The sequence below is a fragment of the Triticum urartu genome, chromosome 6A (assembly GCF_056163025.1).
Source record: "Triticum urartu cultivar PI428250 chromosome 6A, HENAU_Tu73, whole genome shotgun sequence".
Classification (NCBI taxonomy): domain Eukaryota; kingdom Viridiplantae; phylum Streptophyta; class Magnoliopsida; order Poales; family Poaceae; genus Triticum; species Triticum urartu.
The window spans coordinates 450,849,837-450,859,504 of NC_141878.1; positions in this window are offsets into that span (position 1 = coordinate 450,849,837).

Consider the following 9,668-nt stretch of genomic DNA (forward strand, 5'->3'; position numbering starts at 1 on the left):
ACGATAGGAACTTTGGAGTGACTTTTGTCGCATGTTGAGGGATTGCCATATGATTTAATTATGTTATCATTGTTGAGAGAACTTGCAATAGTGAAAGTATGAACCCTAGGCTTTGTTTCCAAGCATTGAAATACTGTTTTCGCTCACTTTTGTTACTAGTTACCTTGCTGTTTTTATATTTCCAGATTACAAAAACCTATATCTACCATCTGTATTACACTTGTATAACCATATCTCTTCGCCGAACTAGTGCACCTATACATTTTACCATTGTATTGGATGTGTTGGGAACATAAGAGACTCTTTGCTATTTGGTTGCAGGGTTGTTTGAGAGAGACCATCTTCATCATATGCCTCCCACAGATTGATAAACCTTAGGTCATCCACTTGAGGGAAATTTGTTATTGTCCTACAAAACTCTCCACTTGGAGGCCCAACACGAATCTACAAAAAGAAGGTTGCATAGTAGACATCAGAGGGTGACCCTATTGGGTACTACCAAGGAAGGATATCGTGCTAATCATTACAGGAAAATATAAACCTCCTAAATTGATAGTAGATCGAGTCTTGTTCTGGTAACACCCATACTTGATTCGTGCTACCACATGTCCATGCCATAGGTAGGGTAGGGTTGGGTTCAATAAGTTGATTACCCCTTTCCTGCACACACTGTATAGAGAGGCCATAGGGAATGATACTATTGGACCTAGTAGTCATGTCACTTGTTCCGGGGACATGAATGTCGGTCTGGGACCGAAGCTGATTATTCATTCTATTGGAGGCCGTTGAGTGAGGCCTTCCCACTTATAGTTTTACTTTATCATTGTTTTGGGTGATTCCTGGCTTGATGGATTAAAGCTGGTATGTGCTGGTTAGGTGTATTTTCAACCCAAAGGCCGTAATCAGAATTAGTCAATGTCTTGGGGTTGAGTAGAGAAATCCTTGGCTTGTGGGTAAAGAGTGCATCCTCTATAGAGTACAAGACCTATTCGAATAGTCGTGTCCATGGTTAAGGACTACAGTCTGGGTTGGTCAAGTGACGGTCTCAGTGTCAGTCTCCGGAGGAAATAATTAAATTGATTATGGTTCATTTTGTAGGATAATTATTGTCACCACTGGTGCTATTACGAGTATTATCGTTACCATGAGTATTATTGTGGACTAACCTTTTCCTCTTATGTGCAACCTTGAATATCTTTTGGGATGGCTACACTACCTGAGATACTCAGCTTTACTTTCTTTTCCGAGTATCACTTGGGATGGCTAGTCCACTTGGGTACTCACTTATTTTCAAGACCTCTCGAGGCATCGCTTTCAGACACCTGTCTGGCATTTCTACTCAAGACCTCTCGAGGCGTCGCTTTTAGACTTCCGTTTGGCATTTCTTTTCATGATCTCTCGAGGCGTCGCTTTCAGACACCCGCTTGGCATTTTTAATTCCTTGGGCGGTCCAACACTCGATGTTCCATTTCATTTCCTTGATTTACTACTAAAATGATTTATTTATTCTTCTGCACCATATTAATATTTTTCATGCCATCGCTACAAAAAAAGACACATCCGTGACATTTTGGCTTGAAAGCATTTTTTCTGCCATGGTTATGACACTTCTATGACGATAATTGTAACAAAAACATGTATCATCATAGGTGTGATGGGCTCCTACTTCTATGACAAAAAATGATGACAGAAAATGGGCTTTTCGTCCTGGGCAGGCCGAAGAAGCACCTGCATGACATTCTTTGGGCCGTCCATGATGGAAAAAATCGTGGTAGAAGCGAGGGCGGGGAAAATAAAGGGGAGTTCCCGGTTACGGTGGATGGTCGGGGCCGAGCGATGCACTGTGGTTTCCGTGTTTTCCTCGTGTACGTGCGTGTGTGTGAGGTGTTGGCTAAATGAATTCGAGCAATCGCACTAGCTATGTTACTGAACCCGAGCGATTGATCCCTTGGCTGTTAACTGAACCCGAGCGATTCATTCGCTGCTGAGTAAACTCGAGCGATTCCTTCGCTGCTGCCACTAATTGAACCCGAGCGATCGCTCACTGCTACTGCTTACTGAAGCCGATTGAGCCCCCGTGCAAGACGTAGCCAGACGGTGTTGGGTTGCCTCTCGGTGAATAATGACCATTGCTACCGTGCGCGCGGTACGTAGAACGAGTCGAGACGTGGTGAATCGAGCCAGTTGGTTGGTTGTGGATGAATAGTTCCCAGCGGGGGTTGGATGAACAGGACCCCGTGGTAGTAGGCCGTTGCCGCTAGATGAACAGGACCCTGAGGAGGCGGACGCACCCCAGCCGGTTGGGGTGGATGAACAGGACCCCATGGAGGCTCTATGAACATTAGCTGGTGGAGGCTGGAGGACGACGGTGGATGAACAGTACCTCGTGGAGGCTGGAGCGAGAGGCAGTTGACGGTGGATGAAGAGCTCGTGGAGTCTCGTTTTGCGGCATGCCACGCCCCTCTCGATGAACAGGACCCCGTTTCGACCATAGACGCTCCAACAAAAGTCTGTTTCCTCCATTTTTTGGTACGCCACACCCCTCCTGATCAACAAGACCCTGTTTCAACCGTAGGCACTTGAACAGAAGTCTATTTCCTTCATTTTGCGGTACTCTAGACCCTTCCGGATGAACAGGACCACGTATCGACCGAACGCGGTCAAATAGAAGGCCAATTCCTCTGTTCTGCGGGACGCCGGGCCTAGTTTCGGCTATTCTATACAAGCCGGTTGGCTCCCGATGAACATGACGTATTCCGACCCAGTCGGTTGCCTCCTGATGAACATGATGTTGTTTCCTCCATTCCGACCCAGCCGGTTGGCTGCCGATGAACAGGACGTCGTCGCTATACGCGTTCAAGACCCCCCTCATATGTACGTACGTAGCCATATTTACTTTCTTGCAGCGTGACCGAACGTACATGTACACGATATAGACGGGACTGTGTGACATGCTACGTCAGTGGTTCTACTACAGCACCTGCCGCTCCTTACTCGGCCACGGTTCATCGCTGCAAAGAGACCGATCGACCAGTATGTACGTACACGTTCGCGACCAGACAGACAACGCTACGTACGCTTCGACCGGGTGGGTCCCAGCTGCCATGGAGGAGAAGGACGCACTTCCTTGTGTGCGAAGATATCGCTGGTGGGTCCCAGTTGTCAGGGGAAGGAATCACTTTTATTTTGCGAGTAATAAGGAGGCACTTCCTTGTGTTCGAAGATGTAGCTGGTGGGTCCAGCTATCAGCCTCACCGCCTAAAGTCCTCTGATACGTCTCCAACGTATCTACAATTTTTGATTGTTCCATGCTATTATATTATCTATTTTGGATGTTTTATATGCATTAATATGCTATTTTATATTATTTTTGAGACTAACCTATTAACCTAGAGCCTAGTGACAGTTCCTGTTTTTCCTTGTTTTAGAGTTTCGCAAAAAAGGAATACCAAACGGAGTCCAAACGGAATAAAACCTCCGCGATGATTTTTCTTGGACCAGAAGACACACCACGGACTTGGAGGTCAAGTCGAAGGAGCCACGAGGCGGCCACAAGGACGGAGGGCGCGCCAAGGGGGGTAGGGCGCGCCCCCCGCCCTTGTGGGCCCCTCATGCACCTCCTGAACTAATTTCTTCACCTATATATTCTCATATATCCCCAAACCAACCAGGGGAGCCACAAAAACACTTTTCCACTGCCACAACTTTTCTGTACCCATGAGATCCCATCTAGGGGCCTTTTCCGGCGTCCTGCCGGAGGGGGATTCGATCACGGAGGGCTTCTATATCAACTCCATTGCCCATCGATGAAGCGTGAGTAGTTTACCACAGACCTACAGGTCCATAGCTAGTAGCCAGATGGCTTCTTCTCTCTCTTTGATTCTCAATACCATGTTCTCCTCGATGTTCTTGGAGATCTATTCGATGTAATACGTTTTTGCGGTGTTTTTGCCGAGATCCGATGAATTGTGGATTTGTGATCAGCATATCTATGAATATTATTTGAATCTCCTATGAATTCTTTTATGCATGATTTGATATCTTTGTAATTCTCTTCGAACTATCGGTTTGGTTTGGCCAACTAGATTGATTTTTCTTGCAATGGGAAAAGTGCTTAGCTTTGGGTTCAATCTTGCGGTGTCCTTTCCCAGTGACAGTAGGGGCAGCAAGGCACGTATTGTATTGTTGCCATCGAGGATAAAAGGATGGTGTTTTCATCATATTGCTTGAGTTAATTCATCTACATCATGTCATCTTGATTAATGCGTTACTCCGTTACTTATGAACTTAATACTCTAGATGCATGTTGGATAGCGGTCGATGTGTGGAGTAATAGTAGTAGATGCAGAATCATTTCGGTCTACTTGACACGGACGTGATGCCTATATTCATGATCATTGCCTTAGATATCGTCATAACTTTGCGCTTCTCTATCAATTGCTCGGCAGTAATTTGTTCACCCACCGTAATATTTTCTATCTTGAGAGAAGCCTCTAGTCAAACCTATGGCCCCTGGGTCTATTTTCCATCATATAAGTTTCCAATCTACAATTTTAGTTTCCAATCTACTCTTTTTGCGATCTTTTACTTACCGATCTATAAACCAAAAATACCAAAAATATTTACTTTACCGTTTATCTATCTCTATCAGATCTCACTTTTGCAAGTAACCGTGAAGGGATTGACAACCCCTTTATCGCGTTGGGTGCAAGTTGTTTGATTGTTTGTGCAAGTATTCAGTGACTTGTGCGTTATCTCCTACTAGATTGATACATTGGTTCTCAAAACTGAGGGAAATACTTACTCTACTTTGCTGCATCACCCTTTCCTCTTAAAGGGAAAACCCAACGCAAGCTCAAGAAGTAGCAGGAAGAATTTCTGGCGCCGTTGCCGGGGAGATCTACGCCAAGTCAAGACATACCAAGTACCGATCATAACCTCTCAACTCTTGCATTACATTATTCGCCATTCGCCTCTCATTTTCCTCTCCCCCACTTCTAAAACGATTTCCGAAAAGATTTTCTTTTTCTTCGCCCTTCTTTCTGTATGCGTTTTTGCTCGTTTTCTATATTTGCTTGTGTTGCCATGTGCCTTCTGTTTGCTTGCATCTTTGCTTGCTAAAAATCTATTGATATGGATCCTCATCCCCTTGCTAATCTTTTTAAGAGATCCGATCATGATGAACCAATTGCTAGTGATTTGAGTGCACTAGATTATCTTTATGAAGTTTTGCTTGAAATTCGTGAATCTGAAAATTGTGATGAAGTGTTAAAAGAAGAAATTTATGAAGTGATTCACAATAGTTCCTTCAATGAAAAGCATGATTGTAATGATGTTATTATAAATTCTATTAATGTCAATTGTGTTAATAATATGCAAAACCCTAAGCTTGGGGATGCTTGTTTTGCTATCTCCACTACTTGTTGCAATGATCATGATTGGGGTGATTCTTCCTATAATCTTGAAAAATTATCTCAGCCCCATGATGAATATGAGATAGATAATAATGTTTGCAATAGTACTCAAAGTGGGTTTCGAAGAGTGTCAACTTTAGATCCCACATATTTGGATAATGTTCAATCTTATGAAGTTTTTGATAAAAGTGGGTTTGGAGATGTCATGACTTTATTTGATGATAATCCCACTATTTTGGAAGAGTGTCAACTTTGCATGCATGTGAATCATGTTGAGAATATTTTATGCGATATTTATATTGTTGAAATTGATTGTGATTCTACATGTAATTATTATGAGAGAGGAAAATGTGGTTGTAGAAATCTTCATGTTACTAAATTACCTCTTGTTATGTTGAGATTGCTATCGTCTCTTTCTTCTTCCTTGCATATGCTAGTTTTTTCTTGCCTTGATAATTTGTTTGCCTATAAAATGCCTATGCATAGGAAGTATGTTAAACTTAGATGTGTTTTTCACATGTTTTATGATGCTCTCTTTGTGCTTCAATTCTTGTCTTTCATATGAGTACCATCAAAGTTATCAATGCCTAGCTAAAAGGCTTTAAAGAAAAGCGCTTGTTGGGAGACAACCCAATATTTTTTCATTGCTGTTTTCTAATAAATAAATAATTAATATAGACTCTGGTTAGATGTGGTTTTGTGTTTTAATTAGTGTTTGTTCCAAGTAAGACCTTCGGGATAGCTTATGGTAATAGTTGATTTGATCATGCTGAAAAACCGAAACTTTTGCGCTCAGGAAAACAAGTCTCATTTTTAACAGAAGAGTGATAAAATACTGATTCTTTTTGCAGAAGATCAATAAACAAATTTATTAGGCTGTCCTAATTTTTCCTAATTTTTGGATTTACATAAGTATTCTCAATATCCAGATTGCTACAGACTATTCTGTTTTTGACAGATTCTGTTTTCTAGGTGTTGTTTGCTTATTTTGATGAATCTGTTTCTAGTATCAGGGGGTATGAACCATGTAAAAGTTGGAATACAGTAGATATTACACCAATATAAATAAATAATGAGTTCACAACACTACCAACAGTGGTGATTTATTTTCTTATACTAAAGGGGCTTATGAGATTTTCTGTTGAGTTTTGTGTTGTGAAGTTTTCAAGTTTTGGGTAAGGATTTGATGGACTATGGAATAAGGAGTGGTAAGAGCCTAAGCTTGGGGATTCCCAAGACACCCCAAGGTAATATTCAAGGACAACCAAGAGCCTAAGCTTGGGGATGCCCCGGAAGGCATCCACTCTTTCGTCTTTGTCTATTGGTAACTTTACTTGAGGCTATATTTTTATTCACCACATGATATGTGTTTTGCTTGGAGCGTCTTGTATGATTTGAGTCTTTGCTTTTTAGTTTGAAAAAATCATCCTTGATGTACACACATTTTGAGAGAGACATGCATGAATCATGATTTATTAGAATACTCTATGTGCTTCACTTATATCTTTTGAGCTAGGCAATTTTGCTCTAGTGCTTCACTTATATCTTTTTAGAGCACGGTGGTGGATTTATTTTATAGAAATAAATGAACTCTAATGCTTCACTTATATTATTTTGAGAGTCTTTAAACAACATGGTAATTTGCTTTGGTTATAAATTTCGTCCTAATATGATAGAAATCCAAGAGGGATATAATAAAAACTTTCATATAAAGTGCATTGAATACAATGAGAAGTTTGATTCCTTATGATTGTTTTGAGATATGAAGATGGTCATATTAGAGTCATGCTAGTGAGTAATTGTGAATTTCAGAAATACTTGTGTTAAATGTGTGATTCCCGTAGCATGCACGTAGGTGAACCGTTATGTGATGAGGTCGGAGCATGATTTATTTATTGATTGTCTTCCTTATGAGTGGCAGTCGGGGACGAGCGATGGTCTTTTCCTACCAATCTATTCCCCTAGGAGCACGCGCATAGTACTTCACTTCGATAACTAATAGATTTTTGCAATAAGTATGTGAGTTCTTTATGACTAATGTTGAGTCCATGGATTATACGTACTCTCACCCTTCCACCTTTGCTATCCTCTCTAGTGCCGCGCAACTTTCACCGGTACCATAAACCCACCATATACCTTCCTCAAAATAGCCACCATACCTACATGACATTTCCATAGCCATTCCAAGATATATTGCCATGCAACTTTCCACCGTTCCGTTTATTATGACATGTTCCATCATTACCATATTTCTTTGCATGATCATGTAGTTGACATCGTATTTGTGGCAAAGCCAACTTTCATAATTCTTTCATACATGTCACTCTTGATTCATTGCACATCTCGGTACACCGCCGGAGGCATTCATATAGAGTCATATTTTGTTCTAAGTATCGAGTTGTAAGTAAGTAAAAGTGTGATGATCTTCATTATTAGAGCATTATCCCATGTGAAGAAAGGATGATGGAGACTATGATTCCCCCACAAGTCGGGATGAGCCTCCGAAAGAAAAATAAAAAAAGAGGCCAAAAAAGGAGAGAAGTCCCAAATTAAAAAAATGAGAGAAAAGAGAGAAGGGGCAATGCTACTATCCTTTCACCACACTTGTTCTTCAAAGTAGCACCATGATCTTCATGATAGAGAGAATCCTATATCGTCACTTTCATATACTAGTGGGAATTTTCATTATAAAACTTGGCTTGTATATTCCAATGATGGGCTTCCTCAAATGCCCTAGGTCTTTATGAGCAAGTGAGTAGGATGCACACCCACTTAGTTTCATTTTGAGCTTTCATAAACTTATAGCTCTGGTGCATCCGATGCGTGGCAATCCCTACTCACTCACATTGATATCTATTGATGGGTGTGACGCCCCAAGACCGGAGCATCAGATGCCTTCCAGGGTTACCAAGATTCATTGCGTGATTTCTTTCGTCTGTTTCATTCATCTTTGCATCATGTGCATTGCATCATGTCATCATGCAACCCTTTTTAAAACTAAACTAAATATACCGTATGGATCTTCGATCCATTTAAATTGAGGGAACTCATGGTGGTTTCTCTTTAAAACATACCCTCCCGATATTTAGGGAGATATTATAAAATATTCCATTAATTTGGAATTGACCATGACTCACTTGCATTTGAAACTCCTCTCGTCTCTAAATTATTTAAATCCTCCATCCTTCTCCCCTTGCTCCAAATCTAGTTGTGGAGCATTGAAATTATGTCAAAGTAGTCACATGCCATTTTAGTTAACTTCAGGTTTAATTGAACCTCCAAATAAATCCCTTGGATCTTTTCTTTTTCGGAAATATGGAAAAGAAACCACTTTTCTTTCTTTTGCCCAGCCAAGCAGGCCTCCTAGCTTTTCCCTTCCATCCGAAGTGGCCCAAGGTCAAGCTGGGCCTCCAGGCGACCGAAGGTCAGCCCCGCCTCTCTCCCTCGCTAACCCTAGCGCCAGGGGAGAGCCTCCTGCTCGATCCCCATCTCCCTCCCGAGCACCATCACGCAGGGAGAGGGCAGCGCTAACCCCTCTCCCAATCCACTTCTCTCCCTAGATCCCCTCGCTCGTCCTCCTCCAAACCCCAGTGCCGCTCCTCCTCTGCCATGGCCTTCCTCCTGCTTCTCCTCGGAGCCACCAACCCGCCTCGACCTCCCTGCCAGCAGCAGCTGCTGCACCCTCTCGCCGACGCCGCGCCCGGTCCTCCACCGCGCCCCGCCTTCGACCTCGGATTCCATGCCCCATGGCCACGAGCGCCACCAGCAGCAATTTCAGGCGTCCCCATCGCCGCCCTTCTGCACCTCGTCTCCGGCCCTGCCCATCCGAGCCACGCCCCCCGGTGCCCGCAGCTGCGTCGCGCCCGTCGACCAGCGACGCTCCGGCCGTCTTCGCCGGAGTACCACCAGGGAGTCGGGCCCCTGTGCGCCAGTGCCGTGACTTCCTCCTATGCTTGCGAGCCTTGCTTCGCTGCTACGCCTCCCTGGCCTCGCTGCCTCCGCAGGGCACCAGTAGCACATCCACTTCGCCGTCCAGTGCCGCTGCGCCTTTGGCCTGTCACATGGTGAAGGAAACGAGCAGCAGCAAGCCCCATCGAGCTGCTACAAAAGTTGTCCAAGTCCTTGGCCAAAACCGCCCAAGTCGTCGCCTCTTTGCACCATGCAGTGTCACCCCTGGATTGGAACCGCAAGCACCAAGTACACCACCCGCAAGACCCGGACTCCGAACGCCAAGTACCACTACAAACCCGAAGA